Source organism: Cervus elaphus, chromosome X (assembly GCF_910594005.1).
Source record: "Cervus elaphus chromosome X, mCerEla1.1, whole genome shotgun sequence".
In the NCBI taxonomy this organism is placed as follows: domain Eukaryota; kingdom Metazoa; phylum Chordata; class Mammalia; order Artiodactyla; family Cervidae; genus Cervus; species Cervus elaphus.
The window spans coordinates 143,775,326-143,802,294 of NC_057848.1; the positions used below are offsets into that span (position 1 = coordinate 143,775,326).

Sequence of the window (26,969 nt, forward strand, 5' to 3'; positions counted from 1 at the left end):
TAATATGCCCAAATTTCTAATCTGAGTTCAGTTCCCTTTTTATTCTATAAAAACCTTAGCTCATGTGCTAAGTCACTTCAGTCATATCTGACTCTTTGTAACCCTATGGACTGTACCTGCCAGGCTTCTCTGCCCATGGGACTCTCCAGACAAGAATACTGGAGTGGGTTGCCATTTCCTCCTCCAGGTCAGTTCTCTTCTTTTTGGATAAATGCTCCCAGTTTGAAATGGAGTAGATGGTGACAGATCTGAATTTCTAGTCTGAATCTCTTTTCTGATCTGCTAACCCGTATGCCATTAGAATCCAAATGCAACCATTCTGAAAGCAAATCCATTTGTTCTCCTGTTGGCCCATTCCCCTATAAGTATCCCTTTTGACCTGGCTTTTCTTCTGTTTCCTATTTCAGTTAGTGGATCATAAGCCAACAAGTTGTTCAGGCTAGAAACTTAAGGTCTATCCTGGAATCCTTCTATGTTTTCATTGACTTCACTGATTGCTCATTTTGCCTCAGAATATCTCCTTTATGTTTTCTCTCCTCTTTTTACCCAGTGTCCCCTTCTAGTCCCGGCATCTGTTAATTCAGATTGCTACATCCTTAAACCCCATTCCCCATCAGTGTCCATGGCATATCACAGACACTACAGTTTAAATATTTGCTTAGTGAGTGAATGAATGCAGTTTCTTTGCTGATATTTCTGTTAACCATTCTCTTCCAATTCTAATCCAAACACTCTCCAGGAGACTGCCTGCCTGATGAAGAAGTCCAGCAAATGTCGAAGGCAGGTGACCCTGTTTCTTCCTAGCCCTAGCATAGAAACGTGACTGTTGCTTCTATCCTCTCTAGGCCATTCAGGACACTCTGACCATATTCCCCTTTTCCCATCTCTTTTCATAACTCTCTACCTTTGCCAATGCTGTCCGCTCTGCCTGGTCAGCCCAACTTATCCGCATGGTGAACTTTCTCTTGATGCAATTCCAATGGCTCCAAGCCTTAGAGCTTCCCCCATCTTTCACCCCCACCTCCCATCAAGCAGAAGAAACTGCTCTTTTTTTTTTTTTTTTTGAAACTGCTCTTAATTCAGTGCTTCTATAGATCACCACACATGCTTAAATTATTGCACTTAAACTTCACATACATTGTGGCCTTTTTGTTCTACCATAGAAAGTAAGGGTCCTCAGAAAAAGGATCCTGCTGTACATCTGTGAATTCACAGTTCCTAGTACACTGCCAGGAGCATATAAGAAATCTAATGTAGCTTCTTTTATTCCTTCACTCAACAGCTGTTTATGAGCTACTGTAAAATGCACTGTATGTGTCGTTATAAATGGAACAGGCTTGGTCTTTGTCCTTACGAAGCCTACAGTCTAATGTGGAATTGAAAAGCTCTTTATTAAAATAGTAGGTGAAGATATCAAGGGAGATTAAAAATTTGACTTTATAACTCCCAAAATATCTTCCCCAACATTCTATGACCCCAGGTCTAACTTTTAAAGCAATGGTTAACAATGCTGTGTACATAAAAATTAAAATAATGTTTTGAAATATATTACCTATTCAGCATCAAAAATACTCTTTTTAATCCCAGAATATAAGAACTAAATTCTTAAAAATTTCCCCCAAATGGCAAATTAACTTAAAAGAATGTCCCAAAGGAGGTAAATTAGTTCATAAATCAAGTGGCTAACTATATAGGCTTTTGAGCAGACTTAAAGGATTCATTTTGAGTCATATGGGTCACACAGGAGCATTAGTAAGATAATGAATATAGATGGAGAATGGATACAGCATGACTTAATAACAAAAACTAACTAAAAATAGAACAGCTCATATATCAACTGGCCCTGATCCAACTCTGTTTGCGGTTTTCTTTTCAATTCCCCTCTCTCATCTGTTCTTGATCTTAAGACTAACTTCATTTCCCATACCCTGATTGGTAAGCCTCCTCACTCCCATCCCAGTCATAACAAAACATGTATACACTGAATGCTTCTTTAAAAAGAGCTTGTATGTAACAACACTTCTTTCTCAGACACCGATACACTAAAGTTACAGTACCTGGTCATCATATGTATTTACTGGTCATAACAGATGGGATTATCTTGGTTTCTAAACCAGTATTCCATAAATATTTTATGCCTATCTTAAAATTATAGATGATATTAATTTATGTATATTTATTTCCCTTCAGAAGTTCCTCTTCATTTCACAGTGGAAATAAACACCAGCTTTTTTCTGTTGCATCTCAACAATACCAGATTTGAGACTTTGGTGGTGGTAGTTTATCAGGAGTGAATTTTATTAACTAAAACTTAGTTTGAAAAGCAGCAGAAGAGTACTTAAGACCACTCTTCCTATTTTTCTACTCAGCAATTTGAGCCCTTAAATTTAAGCCCTTAGAGGCTCCTTGCTGTAGGGAATGCAGAGTGGATAGCTAGGCTGGTAGCCAGAACATTTTATGGATCCATCTCAGTTTGTTTTCATCACCCTTACTGACTCTCTCATAATATCCGCCTCCATTCAGTTCTCATTTGTTAAAGAAGTTGTTATTCAAGTCACTATGGAATGTGTGTTTCTGTGGGATTTAGCATTACATCATTTCATTAGCAAATGTGACTTTAGAATTTGGAGAATGGATAAAACAACTAAGGCTTGGAACCCTATGGACATGGCATTATTACTAGTCATCATCTTTAGGACAGTGTATATACAATAAGAGAAAGGAACATAATGTTAATATTGACTATTTAGCTCACTAAGAGAATCTCAGCCTTCCAAATATAGCTGCCATAGAAATAACCACTAGAATAAAATTTAAATTTTAAATGCCTCTTTATTTTTAAAATTCATGATTCATTCTGCTTATCAAATATTTTGAGGACAGAATCATGATTTCTCATTTTACTGGAAATAACACCAATGCTTATGTGACTATGCAAATATTCTTACTTTCCCTGTAGTCACGGGGAATGAGAATAACTCCTTGAATCACTAGGTGTGCTACATATACCTATAAGTGGAATATATGCAGGTTTTAATAGAGTAGAACAACTTTTGAATCTAAAGTCTACTTATGACATCTTTGTTCTTAAGAATGATTCCTGCGTGAAAAATTTGGTTTAAGTTGTTGTTTTTCCACATTGTCTCTTTGTTTTAACCTACCATGGTTTTGTGACACTGACTGGTACGTCATTCTTGAGCCAGAAACATTTCACTGCCCTTAGTTTGCCAATTGACTTGAAACTGTTTTTCACACACTATAGTTAGACTGTCCCAGGCTGCCATCTTGGAATATGCAGATTTCTCATACTCTTGTAGTTATGTATTTTACGTGTTTTTTTTTTCAATCAGACTTTCAACTTATATTTCTTATTATGAACATTCACATATAGGGATTCTGTGAGACTTTCCTTGAAGTTCTTACAATGAAATGTTTTAGTTGGACCTTTTTTGTAATTATAATTGAGAATAATGTAATTATGCATGTAATAGAACAGAGCTAATGATGAAGCCACCATGCCATCCTGACTTATTTTAATTTTCAACATTCCCATCTAAAAATTTAAGAAGAAAACTGGTAAGTGCTGTCTTCAGGCTACCTGTGGCATGGTTTATCTGAGAAATTTGTCAGAGAAATGCTATCTCAGAATTTGACACTGAGAAAACCAAATATGTTTCCTCCTGATAGGTAATGTGAAATGTAATGTAACACATTAGAATTTCATCTTCACTTTAGAAGCAAGATTTCAGCCATGTTCATGTAACTCTCTCCTCCCTTACTGCTTTTTTCATTTTAACCCTGATATTTTATTATTCATTAATTTTGTTGTATTTGTCATTTATCTGAGCCAACTTTAAATCCTTTATTATATATGAGTTTTTTTAGATTTATTTGTTTATTTATTTTATTTTACAATATTGTATTGGTTTTGCCATACATTGACTTGAATCCGCCACGGGTGTACATGTGTTCCCCATCCTGAACCCCCCTCCCACCTCCCTCCCCATCCCATCCCTCTGGGTCATCCCAGGGCACCAGCCCTGAGCGCCCTGTCTCATGCATCGAACCTGGACTGGCGATTCGTTTCACATATGATAATTTACATGTTTCAATGCCATTCTCCCACATCATCCCGCCCTCGCCCTCTCCCACAGAGTCCAAAAGACTGTTTAATACATCTGTGTCTCTTTTGCTGTCTCTCATACAGGGTTATCGTTACCATCTTTCTAAATTCCATATATATGCGTTAGTATACTGTATTGGTGTTTTAGAGAAAGTTTATAATCCTTTGTTACAGAGATAGGAGATGCATGGCCAGGCAGAACCAAACTGGTTCACAATATGTAAGCTTTCCTCACAATAAAGGAATGATATTTCCATAATGAATAAGGTGTACTACCCGTAGTAAGAAAAGTAAAGCTTACTAATATTTTGTTAATTGCTCTTAACAATTGTCAATTGCTATGGGCTGTAAGTAACAGAGCAATGAATTGCTCTGTGGAGGCCTTTGTTGTTGCTTTTATATGAGCGCTACACATATTAATGTAAGCTGTTGGAGAAGAAAACACAGAAACGATATAATCCTTTATAAATCTGGGTTAAATATGGAACTAATGCCTGTCATATGGAGTAATCAGGGTTTTATCTAGTTTTCAAAGCATGCAATTCTGATGTTTAAAAGCATATGATTTGGCCTTTACTATCTGGGAGCATAACTATGAGAAGGCATATTATAGGAAACTCTAACTTAAATACTTTCAGAAGTCGAGGTTTGTTTTTTTTTTTTTTTTCAGTATTTTAAAATAGAATGGTCATTGTTGGCCTTACTAGAGCTTAGAGACTAAAGGAGGAATTTAATCATCTTAAATTTCCTAACCACATTATTTGTTCAATGTAAAATTAAGTGCAAGTTAGTGTTGCCAGGAGAGCTTATTACTTAGTTCCCATGTATTCGCTCTCATTTCCTGCTCTGTTTTTAAAATTAAAAGCAAATTACTGAGGACAGCAATGTCAAATCATGTTCCTTTCCCAAGGCATCGGACTTTAGGTATAGTGCTGTGTGTGTTTTTAAAGCCCCTACCGCGGTTTAGGCAAATAGAACCTTGGTTTACCATGCTATTCCCATCCTGCCTTTGAAATATCTGAAAAGGCAGCACAGAGTAATTGTTTCAGACATCTGCTTAGCATACTTTGAAGTGCATATAAGTTCTTTTGCAGTTTCATTTGAACCCCAGCTGTCTTCACCAAAGTCTATAATCAATCTGAATTAAGTTGTCCTACTTCCCCTAATAAGTCTCTTATTAAGTTCTGCATCAGCCTCTTAGGGAGACTTAAAAGCTAATTCATGTAGAATTGCCATTTTCTACTAATTCATTTGTCAGCTCTCCAAATTCCAAGGAAAACAATTGTGAAGACTATTAATTTGGCTCTTCATAAACAACTTACGTAAGTGTAGTATACATTGGAACCAGGCAAATGATTTAAAACAGTGGGTGGGAGGAAATAAGTTGATGACATTCAACGCAGCTTTCTTTTTGACTGTTTCGAGATGCCCTCTGCATTCAAAGCACAAAGCCATTTATTTAATAAGAGAAACATCCTTCTGCTTTTTACTTTCATAAATAAGATAATTACTGAGTGAACTTTGCTTAAAGATAGGAAAAGGCTTTCAAACAGTTGGAAAAGGAACATGTTCTTTTTATTACAGAACTTATTTTAATTTGGGCTTCTTTGTATTCCTTTGATGGACTGTGATAAAAGCAGCAGCTAGAATTGGTTGCCATTGTGATTGCATTAAATAAGAGTTGTACAGCTCTTCTTCTGGTCATGGAATATTTAGGAGAACATGGCTAATCAAAATGTTCAGCTAATGAGTTCATCTGACATTATTCTACTAAAGAAGTATTTAATTAGATAATAAAAATTCCTCCAAAGAGTATCATCCTTCCTACTATTTGAAAACAGCCATATCAAAAAACTGATCCTTTAATATGCCAGTCCTGTTTACTGAGGGTTTATTCCAGAAGCTTTGTTTGTGGCTGGAAGTAATTATAAACACTCTTCCTCAAGAGTCTTGGGAAATAAAAGACGATTCAAAACAAAAACTTAAGTAACGTAGTATCAGCATTAGCGGATCTAAAGACTCAATCATTCATTCACTTATGGTATGGTTAAACCTATACCCTGAGAAATCTGATCTCATTACAGAGTGTGAATTTTAATTTATTTTGTGAATAAAATGTCCTGGGAGTTATATTAATGGCATCTTGGTTTTCCTGAGAACATAATTATTTAGCACTAAGCTGAGGGAACAAGAATTTTTATTAGTTTGTGTGTATGTGTGCATGTAACACATCAACTTGAAACAGTTTTAGAATGAGTTAGTTATTTAACTGAAATTCCATATTTCCTTCAAAGATGGACATACACAGTCAATATGGATTTTTAGTCTGCTTTGACATCTACCAAAGTCATAACAAGTTTAAAATTCGAAATCAAACTACTCTCCTACCAGAAGCACAAGGAATGACTTAGAACAAATAACCCATGGAGTCAGCACCTACTATATTCCCATCATGCCTTGCAATAACAATTTTTAAAATTAAACAGCTGATGTGATGCCAATATTATGCCCCCTTACCTTAACCAAGTTCAGTGATGGCATTGAGCTGGTTCTTAGTTAACCAGTTTTCTGGGTATTGTGAGAACACATGTGCCTATGATACTAATGGAACTCTTAATGGAGACTAAGAAAAGTAAACTTTTTCATAATAAGATATATTCACACTAAAATTATATTTTTAGTTATAGTTAACAATTGCTATAGATTTTTCTATCAACCAAACTTGCCAAAAGCAGTGCTTCTCAAGCTTTTCTGCTTCAGTTCTCTGAATGGCTGAGGAGATAAAACCAGATATCTTCCCCTTCCACCTGCTTGCTTCCTTTTTCCATGAGCATAAAATTTCTTTGATGTTTCTTATTTTTAAAATCTCATTTCAATTCTGTGGTCTTCTCCAAAATGGATTTGTTGTGTTTTAATGTAAAGATGTTTTTCTCCAACATGCTATGTAAAATGACTCCTTCAGTATATTCACCTGTGGATTGTTGTTTAGTTGCTAAGTTGTGTCTGAATCTTTGCGACCCTATGGACTATAGCCCTCTAGGCTCCTCTGTCCTTGGGATTCTCCAGACAAGACTACTGGAGTAGGAAGCCATTTTCTTTTCCAGAATATCTTCCCAACCCAGGGATCGAACTCAGGTCTCCTGCATTAGCAGGCAGATTCTTTACCACTCTACCACCAGAGAAGCTCGTCACCTATGGGTATGAAAGCATAATTTGAGAAGAATGATAGGAAAAATTGCCCAGTTTGTGACAGCTTCATCTTTTTCCAACAGCTCCTTTCATTTATGTACACAATACACAAAGGGTAGATCCTTGCCATTTCAGATATGTGGTTTGCATTTTCGTCTGATCTTTGCGATTCAGAAGGTCCATGACTTGTAGCTCTTTGTGATTTTGAACATATATTCTTTGAGTCTTTTGCACAGCAGTCACTTAACTAATAATTTAATTGGTGTTATAGGTCAGCTTCCCTGGAAGCAGACCCTAGGAACAGGGGTCTGGGTGCACAGGATTTGTAGATGGTCAGCTTTCAGAAGAAGCCTGTGTGGGAGCTAGAAAAGCATCACTAGGGAGATGAAAGAGCCAATCAAGCATATCATCTCAAGCAAAATCTAGCTTTGTGTCTTGATTCAAATGGAGAAAGCTCTGGAGTATGAACCACCCAGCAGAGTTGTCCTTTTGTACCCCAGCCAGTCATTGGCTGTGGCCAGCGTTATGCTAGTTAGCATTTATCATCAGCTAGCTCTGAGGTGGAGTGAACACTGATTTTTAGTGTTTTCCAGTTGTTGGGGTATAAATACTCCTGCCATGACTGATTCAAGTTACCAGTGTGATCTCACTGAACACGGACTTGGGAAGAAATGCACACAATTGACTCTTGGGCTCTGCTCCAGCCCACCACTGGATGCGGCCCACCCCTAGAGACTTGAGTCACCTCCCAGGCTGGGAATGTGTGTTGTCTCCTGGGATAGGGGCTCCAATCAGCAGAGATGACCATTCTGAAGAAGAGAGGCAGCCATGAAACATTAGTAGCCAACAATCACAACAACTGGAGGATGGATGTCCAGGCCAGAAAGAGTGTCCCTTATAGACAGTAAGCGAACTTAGTAATCCATTCAGCCTCTGTCTTTCAACATAGCCTTTTCAGTGCTACTTTTTCTTGCACATGCAATAAGTCTTTAGAGGTGATGAAAATTGTGTTTATGAAAAAATTCACCCTCCCCCCTGCACAACCTACCACCTGGGGATTGGATTGGCCAAAATGTTTGTTCTTCCCACAGGCGCCCCTCCTCCCCCCCACCATTTAGATGTTACCAAAAAACCTAAACTTTTTGGTTAACCTAGTAACCTAATATTTACTGAGGTTGGTAACAATAGACAAGAGTTCACAGAAAGGTCTGAGAAAGTGGTGATTATCAGTAAAGAAAATGGCTTTGTAAGCAACCTTGGCTTTATAGGTGCATAATCTCTAAGTGTCTGTGTTGATCAGATACTTGTGACCATTGAGGATCCTAGGTATTTAGACATAGTCATTGAGAATGTCAAGAATTTTCCATGGCCATGACTCTCACCTTAGCATGCATCAGAATCACCTGGAGAGTTGGTGGAAACCCAGATTGGTGAAGCCTTTCCCCAGAGTTTCTGGTTGAGGAGGTCTGGAGCTGAGTTAAAGAGCTGCATCACCAGTTCCCAGGTGATTGTGGTGCTGCTGTTCCAGGGATACTGTGAGAGCCATCATTCTGTAGGAAAACCATGGCCTACGTGTATAAATACATATATTGTTTATTGTTAGTAATTCTCCAATTATAAGTAATAAACATATCATCTGTTATTTCTTTTGAATCTCAGAACATCCAGAACATTTAAAAATGAATGCAGGCACATGTCCTCCTATGAGAGTGATTGATGGTTAGGGAGGGAGCAGAATTTCCCTGTAAAACCTTGAAGTGAATAATGGCCTACTCTTTCCAAATCTGTCTCGTACAAGACATTCACTGTTATTTATTCCAATGTTCTTGTTGGTATTTTAATGGCACTCATACAAGTTCTGAGTTGCTTCAGATGACTTAAAATTCAACTTGCCTTCGCACTCTTAATACTTTAAGATATTTAGTCACAGAATATTCACTTTGTTTAAATGTTATCATGTTTACCAATAATAACAATTAAGCTTTAAAAGACTCCTTATAATTTTCTGCCAAACATACTGATGATAAGCAAGTACTTTACAGAATTGCTGAAATTGAGGACATTAGGAATAGCTGAGGCCATTCAACATTTTAAAATTAAAACCTGCTTGCTCAGTGTGAATAGCTGATCACTTATTCAGGGATTGCTGCATTTTCTAATTTAGCTCGTCAACCCACTGAGGTTCTGTGTTCATGATAGGAGGGTGTATGTTTGTGTGTAGAAATGGAAATGGATGTGGGGTGAAACTGGAAGAAAGTAGGATATAGTCTTAACTGAAGTAATTAGGGAAGAGGGGTTTTTTCCCCCAAAGGTGATGTAAACTCACTCTATTACTACGAAAGGGTTTATGGTTTTGGTACAGGGTGAGTGGTATATGTGATGAAAATTATGGGCAAAATATAATAGAAACAAATGTGTGAAAGTATGCTTTAACATTAAGTTAGCAATATTTAAAATAGGTCCTCCCCTTTATTCTGGAATCTTGGGGGGTTAGGGGATGGAAATAAAGGAAATTTTGCATTGAAAGTAATTTGATTAATGTTTAGTATAAAATTGAAATAGCTCTGTATAAACCCACTCAAATCAAGTATACATTAAATAATTGAGTTAACTGAATTAGGCAGAATAAGGGCACATTGATTTTCAATGTTTTTGAAAATTGGTCCACATATCACTGTTATGTTTTTGTTTGTAAACTTCAATATTTATTAAATTTCCACAGTGTGTTCAGCCCTAAAATGTCAAACTCTCTTAACCAGAATGAGGCTAGAGAATTCTAGCACGAAGATAGATTTCTTCTCCTTTTAAAGAACTGATTTTTATGGTGAAGTTTTTCTTTCCTTCATAAAGTTAAGAGCCTGCTGGTCCTATTTCAAAATACAGTTATTTTTAGAAGGCTCGTTCCCTGGGATTCCACATTATTATAGACTCAGTGGGCTCCTTTGGAGCTTTTCCCTATCAAATATTCAAATTGTATTGTCATGATCTTAACATGGCATTAAGCTACTTAGCAAAGAAAATGAAGTCAATTTATCAGCAATATATGCTCAAGTGTGGTAAATAAATAGAAACTAAAGTAAATGAGAGGTAAGCCATATGTGGGCTTCCCTGGTAGCTCAAACAGTAAAAGATCCACCTGTGATGCAGGAGACCCAGGTTCAATTCCTGGGTTGGGAAGATCCCCTTGAGAAGGGAATGACTGCCCCCTCCAGTACTTTTGCTTGGAGAATTCCATGGACACAGGAGCTTGGTGGACTAATGTTCCTGTGGTTGCAAAGAGTAGTGCACAAGTGAGCAACTAACACTTTCACTGTCACTTTCAAGCCAGTATATTGATGTGTTTTTTGAAGCAAACTATCAGTGAGTTTCATCTTGTTTACTTATTTTCCTACTCAGAAAGCCTATTAACCCAATTTGGAGTCTATACATGGCTGTGAACCTAAATCTTATTAGGTCTCATTAAATAATGCCCACAGAATTGCCCCATGCTTTCAGGCCCTCATCCACCCAAGGACCAAGTGTAGGCCACACAAAACAATGTTTCACCTCCTTCCCCCACTGCTTGTTAGCCATTGGCCTCCAATATTTCCAGCAGGGAAAGGCTAAAGTCACAAAAGAATGGTTCATTGTTTTCAACTTACACAAACCCCATACTACTTACACAAACCCCATACTGCAAGAGTTATCCAATACAAAGGTGACTTTTGTACATCCAATAAAGCATAAGGTTAGAAGAAATATAAGCTAAACAAATGAGCAGAAGTTTGACTTACACAGTGAATAAAATATTACCTTTGGAACCACACTGACATTTTGTTATAAAGGTTAAAGGAAGACGTTTCCAAGGTTGTCTAAGTGTAAAAATTTCCTGAAGATTGGGGTGAGTGTCCTGTGCAAGATGGGTCTTAAATAAATCTGACACACTTTGACTTTCCAAAAAATCTTGAATTTTTAGTGAAAAAGATTTTTTCATTAAGATCTTAAACCCTCTTTTCAGCTGAAATAGTATTCTTCAGATAATCAATACAGCATCATTCCCAAAGATTTTCAAGGATACCAAATCACATTTTTTTTTCTTTTGACCACACTGCATGACATGTGGGGGTCTTAGTTCCCTGGCCATGGATTGAACCTGTAACCCGCTGTGGTGGACACATGCAGTCCATAACACTGGACTGCCAGGGAAGTCCCCACCACTGGACTGCCAGGGAAGTCCCCAGACTCCCTTTTTGCAAAATGAAAAAGAAATCTATTATTATTAGAATATGGTGTCTTTGTTGAATGCTAATCAAATTTTTTAAAGGGTAGATTTGGCCCATGACTAAATTTTTTTAAAAATAACATTTGAGTCCATTGATTAGACAGCTTGACACTTAGACACATTTGTGTCAGTAGTAGTTTATTCATCATTCACATGTACTTAAATGGACACTATCATGATAGTGGTTGTCATAACAGAACATAACAGGATATGAATTAAGTTCTTACCCAAAGATGTGATCAGAAAAATCAGAGCAATATCTTGAAAGTAAACTTCTCAAAGTATGATGAAATTAAAAATGAAGAACAATGTAAACTCTTGACTCCACTTCATTAGCCAGATCTTTCACACACACATACATATATTGAGATAAAAATAATAACCACTAATATATCTGGAGGGAAAACATTGCTTAGAAGTAAATACTTAAGATTTTCTTTTCAGCCTAGGAATATGATGAAATAAAGATGAACCATTATCAAAAATTTACCAATCTAATTTTTAAACATGCTGTCACATAGCTTTTAATGAAGAAAATCCATATTATGTTCATTTCTTTTGACCTGAAGTAGTGCAATCTCTTATTCTTGTGTTATTCCATTTGTAAGAAAGGTATTTTGGAAAGACTGAAAACATTAAATTCAGGAGCTACAATAATCTGAAACTGAAACTAAAAAATTTTATAGAAGGGCATTTTACAATCATTTTCAGCCCTCTTCCATTTGTTTTTTATCTCAGCCCTTAGAAATTTTATATTCATCTCTGATTCAGTTCTGTTTCAGAATTTCTAAGCCGACAACAATATATTGAATAAAAAATCAGATAAGCAAAAATCCATTTTATTTCAATAGTGAGTATCTTTAATTTTTTTTTTATTAGTTGGAGGCTAATTACTTCACAACATTTCAGTGGGTTTTGTCATACATTGATATGAATCAGCCATAGATTTACACGTATTCCCCATCCCGATCCCCCCTCCCACCTCCCTCTCCACCCGATTCCTCTGGGTCTTCTCAGTGCACCAGGCCCGAGCACTTGTCTCATGCATATCTTTAATTTTATTTAAAATAAATGTGTCCAGTATAAAGTAAACTGGGTGTAGTATATTGCACTGGTAATTCACAACCCTAGATTCCTCTATTAATTATTATTCACACATGCAGAGGTAGCCTAATTTGTTTTAATGGGAAAAAAAGAATCTCTTGGGAACTACTATATACAATACCATATGTTGTCCTACATTTTCTTGGTCAAAAATGCTGCATTTTGTAGCTATGGATACATTTTGGCTTGGGATTTGTTTCTTTATAAGCCTTTATAATAACAGTCATCATTTAAATGAAATTGCATTCATTAGAGTTAAGCTGTGGAATCATAGGAACTTGGTATATTTTGTGCACTGCTTGATGTCTAGTGCCTGGAACATTCCCTGGCATATGTGGAAGTGAAGTCGCTCAGTCATGTCCGACTCTTTGCAACCCCATAGACTGTAGCCTACCATGGGATTTTCCAGGCAAGAATACTGGAGTGGGTTGCCATTTCCTTCTCCAGGGGATCTTCCCAGCCCAGGGATCGAACCCAGGTCTCCTGCATTGTAGACAGATGCTTTACTGTCTGAGCCACCAGGGAATGGCTACTTAATAATATTTTTTGTATGAGTGAATAAACATCCACAAACACACAGAGCAAAATACTTTCTTCCTTTAAAAATTATTTCACAGATAACCTGCTCCCATTGCCACCATCCTGTTTCTAGTGACTGTTACTTCATGCCCAGATCTTCCAGACACTCCATGTCAATTCTTTTTCCTTTCTGAAATGGCCACCAGCTTGCACTCATTCCTAAACTTGAGATTTTCCAACTGAACCTGCCTTGTTAGTACTTTTCAAGCCCTGTGACACAGCTTCTCATAGCATGATTACATAGTTTTTAATAACCCACTAAACTGTCTCTCTGTGCTAATGATTGTGAGTTCATTGAGAGTTCCATCTTCCCAGTGCATAGTAGATGTAAGTGTGTGTGTGTGTGTGTGTGTGTGTGTGTGTGTGTGTGTGTACGCGCGCGCGCGCTCAGTTGTGTCCAAGTCTTTGCAATCCCATGGACTATAGACCACCAGATTCCTCTTTCCATGGAATTTTGCAGACAAGAATACTGGAGTGGGTTGCCATTTCCTACTCCAGGGGACCTTCCCAACCCAGGGATTAAACCCGAGTCTCCTGCATCTCCTGCAGTGGCAGGTGGATTTTTTACCACGGTGCCACCTGGGAAGCCACAGATATATGCACAGTAGATATAAAAGAAGTGTTTTCAAGTGAGTAGTAATTAAAATGTAACAAAAAGGATTATTGAGACTATGCCATTCCCCTTGGCAAAAACCTTCATTACTGCACTGCAAAAGTCAACTCATCCAAACCCATCACAATCTTTATTGATTTGGCTGTGCCGGGTCTTAGTTGGAGCAGTCAGTATCTTTGATTTTCTTTGTGGCATGTGGGATCTTGCACCATGGCATGTGAATTCTTAGCTGCAGCATGTGGGATCTAGTTCCCTGACCAGGGATCGAACCCAGCCCCCTGCATTGGGAGCATAGAGTCATAGCCACTGGACCACCAGGGAAGTCCCCCCACCACAATCTTGCTCAAAGGAAACCCCATGATTTTTCTTTCACAACTGCTCTGTAGTTTCATGCTTCAACTTATTACAGACTATTTTCACCTCTCCAAACACATTAAGGTTTCCTACCTCTTGCTGTTTATTCAAGCTCTGAACAAATAGCTTTCCTCCTCCCACCATTCTGCTGCTTCCTTTATGTTTCATATACCTATACCCCAATGTCTAGTTCAGGGAGCCCTTATAAAGCTACATGGTGGAGGGGTGAGGAAAGACAGGTTTACCCCAGGGTAATATTAGAAGTTGGCCTGAAAGACTCAGCTCCCCAAGAAATGATCTTAGTCTGTGGCTTTCTCATGGTTGAATGTATGACCCTCTGCTTTCTAGAGTTCCCCTGATTTAGACCAAATGGGGCTCATGTGACTTGGCATACCCCGTGTTATGGGCCACAATGCTGAATTGGTTGCAGATGGAGTAAGGGAAGGAGAAATTGACCCAACCTTCTCGTTCATCTTTACAACAGCTTTGGTGTATCCATGTTACACTCCCCTTTCTATACAAGAGGAAATACATGAGATGTATTTGTCAGTGAACTTTTTCTTTACTCAAAAACCCCAAAAATGAGAGTTGGAAGAGAGAGAGAGTTGGAGAAAGAAACAGACCATCCATAATCTCCCCTTCAGCATCTATAATCTCAATCCCTACAAGGGCCTCTTTGGGTCAAGTAGAAGGTACTTCTTGCATCAAAGAGGTCTCCAGCCCTGGGCCAGAGTTCACCACTTTGGTGATGGGGTCCAGGTTGGGTTTCAGCCCCTGGTCTCCTTGGCTTGGCCACTGTATAACTCCACATGGAGACCCTGGTTTGTAGCTCATCTTTTCCTGTAACAGTATTTTTAAAACTTATTCAATCTTGCCAAAATGCCTTGCAGAAGGCTATATCACCACCAAAAGGACATATTTTCCTTAAATATTAATTGATTTCTCCCCTTTTCCCCCACTTGCTTCATTTTTATGAGAACTCCCCTTGATTGGTGCCAAAAACTTGAACATTACATTCTTGCTCAGAGCGTTAGAGTCTTCAGAAATTAGCATGTGCTCCACCATAAAATGAAGTAATAGAGCCAGAGAATCCAGATACAGAATCTGAAGGGTATAAGCAGATTTCTCTTCTTTAACTTAGGAACTTGGCCTCAGCTTTCTATAGGAAATGGTGTTGATAAAGCAGTTTGAGAATAGCTGTTGATCTGAAGTCTTTGTGTCTAATTCTCTTGAGTGTTCATTATTTAATAAAAATGTATTGAGGGATTGCCATGTACCAGGGACAGGCATGCCCTGGTGAAAAATAAACATAGAATTGCCTTAATGAAGGTTAGGGTTTTATGAAGTGACAGACCATGAATTAATAAATAGGCAAATAAATACGTACTTACCAATTGCCATCAATGCCTAGAAGGAAGTAGGGTTCTGAGACTGAGAAAAATCGGGGCGGGAGGGGGCGTCTGTCTTTAGATAGGATGACCAGGGATGGGCTGTCTTTCAAGGTCACAGGAACTAAGATCTGAAATAGCTGAATAGAAGCCAGCTAGGCAGAGGGCAATGGCACCCCACTCCAGTACTCTTGTCTGGAAAATCCCATGGATGGAGGAACCTGGTAGGCTGCAGTCTGTGGGTCGCTACGAGTTGGAACATGACTTCACTTTCACTTTCACTTTTCACTTTCATGCATTGGAGGAGGAAATGGCAACCCACTCCAGTGTTCTTGCCTGGAGAATCCCAGGGACGGGGGAGCCTGGTGGGCTGTCATCTATGGGGTTGCACAGAGTTGGACACGACTGAAGCGACTTAGCAGCAGCAGCAGAAGGCAGAGCTTCCCGGGTGGCTCAGTGGTAATGAATCTACCTGCAATGCAGGAGACCCGGGTTCAGTCCTTGGGTTGGGAAGATCCCCTGCAGGAGGGCATGGTAACCCACTCCAGTATTCTTACCTGGAGAACCCCATGGACAGAGATGCCTGGTGGCCTACAGTCCATGGGGTTGCAAAAAGTTGGACACAACTGAAGCAATTGAGCACACACAAGCATGCAGGCTGAGAGCAAATGGAAAACTCCAGGCTGAGGGAAGAGAATTCATGAAGGGTGTAAGTCAAGAATAAGCTTGGTGAGTTCTATGGATGCTGTAGCATCTTTTAAGTTATTGTGAAAAGTGTCAAATTCTCAGATCCACCGTGAACCTAATGAATTAACAATGCCAGAGTGGGAGCCAGCAATCCTTGTGTTAACAAGCCTGCCGTGTGATTATGATGCTTGCTGTTGTTCAAGAAGCTCTACCTTAGACAGATGTTTTAAGCTGTGAAGGGGAAGGGAAGAACAAGACAGCATCTCTATGCCAGGGCAATGCAAGTGGTAAATGTGGGCACAGATCAGGAGCAGTTTCAGCTGGCAGAAATGTTGGCAAATTAAAAAAACCTGTTCAATGTAAAACTTAATCTGTCTAAAATAACACCTGCATTTGAATATCAGTGTCCTCATGGATGATGTTTTTGTTGGCTTATGGATTATTACTTACTTTTAAATAAATAAATAGATTTCATTCACTGCCATTTTGCTTGATGTTTTGTTATATATAATTAAAATTGTCAGACAGAAAATGTTGGCATTCCTTCTGTTTCCTTAGCAGCCGAAGAATATGGCCTGCTTCAGTGATTTATTTATACTCATTAGAGACCTTTTTATTTTAATTGTGCATATTTTGCATTTAGCCTCTGTAAAGCACTCATGAACTACCTTTTTTGTTTGTTTTAATTGTGTCATTAGAAAGCTATGGAAAGCTTGAAATGTTTTTGTTTGGTTTTGGTTTGTTTGCTTCATTTTTCTATTAAAAAGAAATAATTAGCATCCAGAGTTAGGATTATAGAAACTAGTTTCTGAGGAAATTAACTCAAATGTGTACCACTTGTTCTTATAGGCAGAAGTCTTTCCTTTGTGATCAATTCTGTTCTGTTCCTCATTTCCAGTTAATATTTGTGAGGGCAAAATGAACATGCATAAAAAAGAAAGAAGACAGACACCGTTAGTATGGTTAAGCTATAATTCAGCCTTTGAGAGTATTGGAGTTATGAGTTTCATAGTGAAGCCGTGTCCTGAAAGATGAAGAATTATGATGGCTGCAAATGAAGAAATGTTTTTAAAAAAAGAATTTCATGTTTGGGTGCACACTCTTTTCCAGTAATGTGAAGAGAAACTAGAGATCATTTTTCAGAAAAACATGAGGATTGGGCAAAAAATGGAGCAGTTATTTGCTTTTCTTTTAGTGCCACGAGTTTGGAAGGGTGGTGACTCTGGGGGACAACCATAGTTAAAATATAACTGATAATTGCTTGGGAAATAAAAGCACCAGATCTTTTCATCCCTACAAACTTCATATTGTTTCCCTAAAATCATTTGTTTTTATTTTTAATTTACCTACCCCAAGTCATCCTGATTATGCTACATCTAGGTCATTAGTTCTTAGTCTGTTTCAATTCTTTCTGTCTTTAGTCACTTTGCTCATCCACAGTGATCATGTCCAAATATGAACAGGTACAAGAATGGCCCTGAAAAAGGAAAGCAAGGAGGACAATGGAAAACAACAACAACAACAACAACATAATGCTTTGCCCTTGGGCTGCCACAATAAAAATTGATGCTGAAATTCAATGCAGTTGAATCTCTATTAAAAAGAATACATATTTCAGTGGCATACTTTACTGTCAAGAATGTCTCTACCAGAGGCAAAAGTGATCCTAATGGCAGAGGGAAGTCTTCTTCAGTCTTCAGACTAGCCCCTGTGTCTCAGCTCGACACAGTCCCTTCATATTTGGTAGAACTTACAGAAAGGGTGGTATGTCTCGGTTTTGTTGAAAATCAATGGGATAGCTCATGGTGTTAGTAATGAGAATTCACATCAGCAGTCTCTTGCCAAAGCAAAAAAAGTATCTCACCCCAAAGTCCAAGGGTAAAAGGAGGTTGGGCAATTGGATGAAGTTAGTCTATGTAGTTGTTGTTGAGTTGCTCAGTCGTGACTGACTCTTTGTGACCCCCATGAACTGCAGCACGCCAGGCTTCCCTGTCCTTCACCAGCTCCCACAGTTTGCTCAAACTCCTGTCCATTGAGTCTGTGATGCCATCCAACCATCTCATCTTCTGTCACTCCCTTCTCCTCCTGCCTTCAATCTTTCCCAGTATTGAGGTCTTTTCCAATGAGTTGGCTCTTTGCATCAGGTTACCAAAGTCTATGTGAAAGTGAAAGTCACTCAGTCTTGTCCTACTCTTTGCAACCACATGGACTATACAGTCCATGGAATTCTCCAGGCCAGAATACTGGAGTGGGTAGCCTTTCCCTTCTCCAGGGGATCTTCCCAACCCAGGGATCGAACCCAGGTCTCCTGCATTGCAGGCAGATTCTTTACTAGCTGAGCCACAAGGGAAGCCCAAGAATACTGGAGTGGGTAGCCTATCCTTTCTTCAGCAGATCTTCCCAACCGAGGAATTGACCCAGGGTCTGCTGCATTGCAGGAGGATTGTTTACCAACTGAGCTATCAGGGAAGCCCTTTCTAGTGTATTTTTAATTGAAGACAACCTCTGCAGAGAAGGTGAGAATTTCCTACTTAGTGGTACTTGTTAGGATGGGTCCAAACATATTCCCCTCAGGTATTTAAGAGGCTCCAGGCCTTTCTACTTCTGGGCAAAGCAGGATATGGTCCTTGACTCTTTAGGTTCCAGTGGTGGCTATTCACTCCCATCAGGATGATAAACCCATCCAGAAATGGAGAAGTTGCAAAACACAGCTGGGCTGTCCCCACCCCTAACTCTGGGTAACTGGGTTCCATGAGGCCTTCCCTAAACCACATGTTGAAGCCTCAACTCCAGGACCAAAGACCTGGATCTAGAGGCCATGATTTCCATTTCCTCCCCCTCAGCTACTAAACCAGCATGAATAGTCCTGGGACTTGTGCTAAAACTCTTTTCAAGCTATTTCTTAGGGCTTTTGGTTCACAAACAGTTTGTTCAGTAAGGTTTCATTGTAGAGAGAAAGGCAGATGGCCCCTACTTTGTTTCTTGATAGTATTTGTGATGTAAATTTCTCTGCCCAGTGTGATGTAAATTTCTCTGCCCAGTGTATGTAGCCCTAGAATGTTATTTCATTGTCAGATCATATTATTCTTGAATTCCTGATGAGATAGGACCTCTATGAAGCAGTAGGTTAAGATTTCAGGAATAGTGTTTAATATCATTAAGAAGGGAAGTGTTTCATTCTCAGGAGTAGCATTAATATATAAAGAGAACAGTATGTGTGTGTGTGTATATATACATGTAACTGTGATATGTATATTGTGTCACAATTTATAAACTCTTAAATGGAATTATAATTAATTATATAAAAAATAAATTATATAAAGAATTATATAATTTATTTAATATAATTAAATAGAATTATTAACTAATTCTAGCATTTCAGTCTCCTCTCCTTCTTGCCTGCTTATGCATTTCATCTAACTGTGGCCTTTCTTGGATGGTCTTGACGTCCACCATTAAGCCCTCTACTTTCTCTCCATCTACAAGCCTCATCTTGCTTTACTTCCCTCCAAATCCCTTTTAGTTGCATTTTGCAGTCACATTCCTGCTAAAATTTAAACTCTCATATCCCTAAGCATTTGTGCCGCAACCATCTGACAAAACCCCAAACCTGGATCAACTGTTTCTTCCACATTTGCCTGGAATGCTGTTGGAGAAAGAGAAAATTGGGCAGATGTGTTCTGCTAAAAAGTTGTTGTCTTCTGCCTCAAGCGAGCCCTCAACACTGTCTGGCAACCTCCTTACATTTCTCTGTTCACCTCCCTCTCATATTCTCTCACACAACTAATTCCAATGTTCCGACTTACCCTTCACTCATGTTTTCATTCAATGAATGTTCATTGCGCCCTGATTATATACCAGGTCAGTTGCTTCCTACTTCACAGAAGAAATAGAGGTCCTCAAAGTCAAAGTACCTCAACTTACCTTTTCCATTGCTCCAAGTTGACCTTCTATGCCTTCCAGAATAGTCCATAACTATTAAGTCATTAAAAAATTACTCCCTCAAAAATATTCCCTAGTTAGAAGACAATGTGTTTGCTTTGTTGCAAAGTGGTTGTCGACTGAGCTGCTAAATCTTTATTTGAACAAATCTTTACATAAAGATAAGCAAAGATCTGATAAGCAATTAAATGTCATAAAAAAGAAAAAACTTGGCATATCAAACTTATATATCATTCTAAATCAGTACTTTTATATCTGTAATCAGACAGCTTTTAATGAAGTAAAAATTCTGCCTGCATGAAACTAGTCACAATAAAATTAGACTTGGTTTGCTCTTTCATGGCGAGCATATTCCAGATGTTTAAATGTTTCAAAGAAAACCCAGAGTATAATGGCTTCCTTGAATGTTTTCTCAGTTACTGCTTCCAAACTAGAATAAAATCTAATGAAATTCTGGTGGTACTTAAATAGCACATCATATTGTTCAGAGTAGACTGTACTTTTTTGGGTGTTTTGTGTTTAGTGGTTAGTAATGTAAACATTAATGTCTATGTATATTAATAATATCAGCAATAATAAAAGTGCTAATATTTGAAATACAATCAAATTCTATGTTATTTAAATGAATGGTACCTGTATTCAATCTTTTTTTTTTTTAAAGAAATTTATTTATTTGGCAGTGTTGAGTCTTAGTTGGGTCATGTGGGATCTTTGGTTGCAGCGCGTGAACTCTCAAGTTATGGCCCAGGGCACGCAGGCTCATTAGTTGCGGTGCATGGGCTTAGGGTTGGAACCTGTGTCCCCTGCATTGCATGGTGGAGTCTTAACCACTGGGCCATCAGGGACGTTTCCTGTGTTCACTCTATGCATAACATGTCCTGTGACCCAGTGTTTAGGAGGCCATGCTTCTTGTTATGCACATGTCTAGGCATTGACAGCTAACATCAGTGAGCCGTCCTCAGGTGGTGTGGAGAAGCCAGGTCACATGTTAAGGTGAAGACTGACTTAGACACTCTCATGCCTTCTTTTTCTCATCTTCTTTTCTACCATTATCTGTCTCCTTTCATCTATTGTCATGTGCTCAGCACCCTCACCATGACTTCTAGCTGGCTAAAGTTCTTCATTCTGATCAAGCCCACCATGATTATCTTCCCAAAGTGAGCCTTTGCACCCAATTACCTTTTTAGCAACAAACATCCCCCTAATCAAAGCTTCCATTTATCTTAACAAAGACTTAGGCATTCATATTAAACAGAACATATGGCTTTTTCCCTTTAATAATAATAATAGTAGTAGCAGTAGCAGTGATAGTAAAGTTGTAGTAGTCAACATTTAAAATAGATACTCTCTATTCCAATTCAGTTAGGATCTGGAGTTCAACAGTTAATTGAAAAAGTCAGTAAAACATTTATTCTGTGTAAAATAGTCACTAATATTCTAATGTTGTGTGAAGGTTTTTTACTTCAAGTGTAGGTTCCTTGATTAGAGTTTGCCATGAATTACACTGATACTACAGACTTTTTGATTTCCAGTGCAGGCTTCCTTAGTGCAGACAGAATCCATTGGGAAACATGGGAAGCATTCTGAGTACTTTAGAATCCTTCTAAACTTTTCATATGGGTTTCCTAATCTCTTACAGTTGCCTAGTTGACACCCAATTCAGTAATACTTCTTTTTCTTTTTTAAAGCAACTTTCCAGAATATTTAACCATATTTTTTATAGGAATAATAGCTTACTTTCTTTTTATGATTCTAGTTCTTTGGTTTAGGAAATCTTTCATTAAATTATGTAACTGCAATACTAATAGGCAAAAGCAGGTTTGAGAATATACACACATTGATAAATCAACTAATGAGAGCTGAACACCATGCTTATGACACATACGTCTTAACATTTTACTTAGTGACTGTTAGAGGCCCCAGTCAGTATTGTTTCTGACAATGAAGACTCTGGCTAATTTGATGAGTCTTAAATAGAGATCAGTTAAGGGAACTTCTGCTACAATTGGTAGATACAATCAGAAGAAAGACAGAAGTCACGATCCCGTGACAGTGTGTGTATGTGTGTGTGTGTGTGTGCATGCGTGTGTGTGAGTGAGGGGACAGGCATTTAGGGGAGAGAAGGAAAGTAGAGGGGAAAGGAGAGAATGTATTATGATTAATTATGAATATTGAAACTTATTTTTTAAAATCTCCTTCGTCCTCCAGAATCCTGATGCAGGATTAAATATCTGTGTCCACAGCAGGGTCAAGAGAGAGTGGGATGAATTGGGAAAGCAGCCTTGACATATATACACTACCATGCGTAAAATAGCTAGTGGGAATCTGCTATACAGGACAGGGAGCTCAGCCCAGTGCTCTGTGATGACCTGGAGGAGTGGGATGTGGGGATGCAAGGGAGGCTCAGGAAGGAGGGGATATATGTATACTTATAGCTGATTCACATTGTTCTACAGCAGAAACAAACACAACATTTTAAAGCAATTATCTTTCAATTAAAGAAAATCTGTGTTCAGGACTTCGAGGAAGAAAGTGAAAATCAAAATACTCTAATAAGAGACCATTGGCCATGTACATCATGTAATCCAAGGGGAGCTAAAATCTAGATATGACTGAAGTGAGATGGATGCCACATCGGGGACCAAGAGCCACACTAGTGAAGGCAGTGATGAGTGTATGGGGTTAATCGGGCACTGTTGTCAGATTCTGCCTGGCTCTCCTGCCATCTCTGCAATGATTCCTCTTTATGATTCCCACTCGAGTGATAGTTACTTGTGGTTATAGGAATGCATGTTATTATCCAGAAGACAATGGCTCCATTTTTATTAACATTGTCTTTGTCTAGGTTTCCCCACTGACATTTAAGAAATCTGATTTCTAAACTTTCTATTATGCCAAGCAAAGTGATTGTGAATCATTTCTTTTCAGAGATATGAATTCACATTTATGGAGTTTAACTGCATTTATTATGTTTCTTTTATGTATGTATTTATGAGAAAATAGAATAATATTTGCTATCAATTCCTATAACAGCTTTCTTCGTTTCAGAATGATTCCTATGATATTCCACTCATGTGAAATTAAATAAAGATGAAAATATCAGATATAATTTTTGTGTCTACATGGTCAGTCAGATGGGTTTCTGTCCATTTTTCTTTGTATTTTTTATATATAATTCACATACCATAAAATTCATAGTTTTAAAGTGTGTGATTTGGTGGTGTATAGTATATTTACAAAGCCATGCCACCATCACCACTGTCTAACTCCAGAATGTTTTTGTCACTCCCAGAAGGAACCCCATGATTCTTTAATACAATATTTTTAATGGCCAATTTCTCAAAAACTGTAAGTTCAACAGAGTGATGTGTCAAAATGTCGTATTATCTATGAACTATTTAATGGTCTTATGCTCCATACAATGCCACATTTTAGTGATGAGATAGTCACTTGGATTTGGATAATACCATTCTTATTTAGAATGTACACACTGGTTCCTTCCATTTGGAGTCAGAAGGAACTGGAAGGTTATAGATGAAATCCGTGTAAACAGTGCTTTTATCAACATTCAGTTCAGTTCAGTTCAGTCACTCAGTCGTATCTGACTTGTTGTGACCCCATGAACTGCAGCACACCAGGCCTCCCTGTCCATCACCAACTCCCAGAGTCCACCCAAACTCATGTCCATTGAGTCGGTGATGCCATCCAACTATCTCATCCTCTGTCATCCCCTTCTCCTGCCCTCAATCTTTCCCAGCATGAGGGTCTTTTACAGTGAGTCAGCTCTTTGCATCAGGTGGCCAAAGTATTGGAGTTTCAGCTTCAACACCAGTCCTTCCAATGAACACCCAGGACTGATCTCCTTTAGGATGGACTGGTTGGATCTCCTTGCAGTCCAAGGGACTCTCAAGAGTCTTCTCCACACCACAGTTCAAAAGCATCAATTCTTCTGTGCTCAGCTTTCTTTATAGTCCAACTCTCCCATCCATACATGACCACTGGAAAAGCCATAGCCTTGACTAGACAGAACTTTGTTGACAAAGTAATGTCTCTGCTTTTTAATATGCTGTCTAGGTTGGTCATAACTTTCCTTCCAAGGAGTAAGCATCTTTTAATTTCATGGCTGCAATCACCATCTGAAGTGATTTTGGAGCCCAGAAACATAAAGCCAGCCACTGTTTCTCCATCTATTTGCCATGAAGTGACGGGACTGGATGCCATGATCTTAGTTTTCTGAATGTTGAGCTTTAAGCCAACTTTTTCACTCTTCTCTTTCACTTTCATAAAGAGGCTCTTTAGTTCTTCACTTTCTGCCATAAGGGTGGTGTCATCTGCATATCTGAGGTTATTGATATTTCTCCTGGTAATCTTGATTCCAGCTTGTGCTTCATCCAGCCCAGTGTTTCTCATGACATACTCTGCATAGAAGTTAAATAAGCAGGGTGACGATATACAGCCTTGACGTACTCCTTTTCCGATTTGGAACCAGTCTGTTGTTCCATGTCCAGTTCTAACTGTTGCTTCCTGACCTGCATACAGGTTTCTCAAGAGGCAGGTCAGGTGGTCTGGTATTCCCATCTCTTTCAGAATTTTCCACAGTTTATTGTGATCCACACAGTCAAAGACTTTGGCATAGTCAATAAAGCATAAATAGATGTTTTTCTGGAACTCTCTTGCTTTTTTGATGATCCAGCAGATGTTGGCAATTTGATCTCTGGTTCCTCTGCCTTTTCTAAAACCAGCTTGAACATCTGGAAGTTCACGGTTCACATATTGCTGAAGCCTGGCTTGGAGAATTTTAGGCATTACTTCACTAGCATGTGAGATGAGTGCAATTGTGCGGTAGTTTGAGCATTCTTTGGCATTGCCTTTCCTTGGGATTGAAATGAAAACTGACCTTTTCCAGTCCTGTGGCCACTGCTGAGTTTTCCAAATTTGCTGGTATATTGAGTGCAGCACTTTCACAGCATCATCTTTTAGGATTTGAAATAGCTCAACTGGAATTCCATCACCTCCACTAGGTTTGTTCATAGTGATGCTTCCTAAGGCTCACTTGACTTCACATTCCAGGATCTGGTTCTAGGTGAGTGATCACACCATCATGATAATCTGGGTCGTGAAGATCTTTTTTGTACAGTTCTTCTGTGTATTCTTGCCACCTCTTCTTAATATCTTCTGCTTCTGTTAAGTTCCTACCATTCCTGTCCTTTATTGAGCCCATGTTTGCATGAAATGTTCCCTTGGTATCTCTAATTTTCTTGAAGAGATCTAATCTTTCCCATTTTGTTGTTTTCCTCTATTTCTTTGCATTGATCGCTGAGGAAGGCTTTCTTATCTCTCCTTGCTATTCTTTGGAACTCTGCATTCAAATGGATATATCTTTCCTTTTCTCCTTTGCTTTTGGCTTCTCTTCTTTTCACAGCTATTTGTAAGGCCTTCTCAGACAGTCATTTTGCTTTTTTGCATTTCTTTTTCTTGGGGATGGTCTTGATCCCTGTCTCCTGTACAATGTCACGAACCTCTGTCCATGGTTCATCAGGCACTCTGTCTATCAGATCTAGTCCCTTAAATCTATTTCTCACTTCCACTGTATAGTCATAAGGGATTTGATTTAGGTCATACCTGAATGGTCTAGTGGTTTTCCCCACTTTTTTCAATTTAAGTCTGAATTTGGCAATAAGGAGTTCATGATCTGAGCCACAGTCAGCTCCTGATCTTGTTTTTGCTGACTGTATAGAGCTTCTCCATCTTTGGCTGCAAAGAATATAATCAATCTGATTTCAGTGTTGACCATCTGGTGATGTCCATGTGTAGAGTCTTCTCTTGTGTTGTTGGAAGAGGGTGTTTGCTATGACCAGTGCATTCTCTTGGCAAAACTCTACTAGCCTGTGCCCTGCTTCATTCTGTACTCCAAGGCCAAATTTGTCTGTTACTCCAGGTGTTTCTTGACTTCCTACTTTTGCATTCCAGTCCCCTATAATGAAAAGGACATCTTTTTTGGGTGTTGGTTCTAAAAGGTCTTGTAGGTCTTCATAGAACTGTTCAACCTCAGCTTCTTCAGCATTACTTGTTGGGGCATAGACTTGGATTACCGTGATTTTGAATGGTTTGCCTTGGAAACAAACAGAGATCATTCTGTCATTTTTGAGATTGCATCCAAGTACTGCATTTCAGACTCTTCTGGTGACCATGATGGCTAGTCCATTTCTTCTAAGGGATTCCTGCCCACAATAGTAGATATAATGGTCATTTGAGTTAAATTCACCCATTCCAGTTCATCTTGGTTCGCTGACTCCTAGAATGTCAATGTTCACTCTTGCCATCTCCTGTTTGACCACTTCCAATTTGCCTTGATTCATGGACCTAACATTCCAGGTTCCTATGCAATATTGCTCTTTAAAGCATCAGACCTTGCTTCTATCACCAGTCACATCCACACCTGGGTGTTGTTTTTGCTTTGGCTCCATCCCTTCATTCTTTCTGGAGTTATTTCTCCCCTGATCTCCAGTAGCATATTAAACCAGAAAAATAACACCTGCACAGATCAAGCAAATCACAACAGCACATATAGCCAAGTAAGTGATGCTGTCCTTGTGCACAGAGATTCCATTACACAAACTATTCTCCTAAGTGAGAGAATTCATCCCTTAGAAATTGCTTGTTAGAACATTGGGACCTCATGCATCACATTAAAGATCCATAAATGTCCTCTCAATGACGAAGAGAAGA

At 38.7% G+C, this 26,969-nt stretch overlaps 1 protein-coding gene across 10 annotated transcripts in view; it reads left to right on the forward strand.

Annotated features, from left to right (window-relative positions):
* DMD (dystrophin) overlaps nt 1-26,969 on the forward strand; it is a 2,565,910-nt gene that overhangs the window by 2,194,314 nt on the left and 344,627 nt on the right. The gene's annotated exons all lie outside the window — the stretch shown is intronic.